Source organism: Phaethon lepturus, unplaced genomic scaffold (genome assembly GCF_000687285.1).
Source record: "Phaethon lepturus isolate BGI_N335 unplaced genomic scaffold, ASM68728v1 scaffold19395, whole genome shotgun sequence".
NCBI classification, from domain to species: domain Eukaryota; kingdom Metazoa; phylum Chordata; class Aves; order Phaethontiformes; family Phaethontidae; genus Phaethon; species Phaethon lepturus.
The window spans coordinates 37,367-39,027 of record NW_010542395.1 but is presented as its reverse complement, the minus strand read 5'-3'; positions in this window follow the sequence as shown (position 1 = coordinate 39,027).

The window sequence follows — 1,661 nt, the reverse complement described above, 5'->3', positions numbered from 1 at the left end:
CCTGCTGAGTACCGTGACATCTGAAGGTTTTTGAAGAGAGCCAGAGAATTTTCCTCTAAAATGTCTGTCACCACCTGCAGCACTTGGGGTGGCTTGGCTCAGCTCTGAATAAAGTAGACGGGGAGAGAATGCATGCAGGAAGCTTTGCCTGTGGAACAGCCTTGGCCTGCTGCTGAGAAAATACTGAAAAGCCAGAAAAGTGTCATGATGGACATCAGAGAAAAGAAATGCTCATTTTGGGGAGACCTGCCTGAACATTTAAATCTTAACAGATTGCATTTTTCCTGCTAAAGCCTGAATTAACCCCAGGCAGCACTGTCAAGCCAGCTAAACCACTGACCCTGCAACTACCATTCTTTTGTTGGAAGAAACATAAACCTGCAATGGCCAACTCAAAAGAAGGATTACAGTCTCTTTTTCACCTCCGGGAATTCTTACCAGTGTTTTGCTATGGAAAAACAGTTCTCTCTACCTCCTTTCATATGAGACCTTCCAACATCTACGGGGCTGGAGCATGAGTCCTCTAGCAGTGACAGTTCTATTACCAGAGATTTGGACTGGCTGGTATTTCTGGGGTCACAAGTCACTAGTGGCAATGGAGTATTTTACAGAGTAGTTAGCTGAACAGATACTTGTCTTACCATGTATTTTGCATGCTTGTGAAGAACCCAGCTTGATGGGAAGATAGTGTAGCACTCTGGAGAATTTCGTCATGAAACAAGTCCAGACTTACTTCTAGGCATGATACAGCGGCAAGGTAAATAATAGTACATATTCTGAAAGTGTATAGCCAGTGAGCTGTCTGCATGGATGTATAGAATCATGGAATCTTTAGGTTGGAAGGGACCTTTTAAGGTCATCTAGTCCAACCCCTCTCCAATAAGCAGGGACATCTGCAGCTAGAGCAGGTTGCTCAGGGCCCCGTCCAGCCTGACCTGGGATGTTGCCAGGGATGGGGCATCTACCATCTCTCTGAGCAACCTGTTCCACTGCTTCTCCACCATCACTGTAAAAAATTTCTTCCTTATATCTCATCTAAATCTGCCTTCTTTTAGTTTAAACCATTACCCCTTGCCCTATTGCTACAGGCCCTGCTAAAAAGTCTGTCCCCATTTTCTTATAACACCCTTTAAGTACTGGGAGGCTGCGTATCTGTAGATGCAAGTGGGTAGGGCTTCTCTGTCCTTGATCCAAGTAATCCAGACCTAAGCCAGCTCCTACTGTTGCATGGCTCTGTTAATTGCATACTGTACAAAAATGTATTACACACTTCAGTTACACACGCAGCAGAGGCTCCAGCAGCCAGCCAACTCCGTGCAAGCAGAAACACCCTGGTTCTGCCTGCACCTACCCAAACCAGACATACAATCACAACCCATTTCCTTCATAACTTCATACATTTACAAATGTATTTATAATGTTAATTTCATTTCACAGCAGATACTTCATTGTGCTAAAATTTAGTTAGATTTATCTGATATAAGCAGAAATGTATTGCCAACTAGTTTGGAATTTTGCTTAAATGGTTGTAGGCACTCACAGATTTCCCAACTGTATCTAAAAGCTGCCTATGGGACTCTCAGAGAAAAATAGAATGTTACAAACATCAAGGACAGGCAACGGCATGTGGTAGGTGTCATCTTAGTATAATTAACCATTTT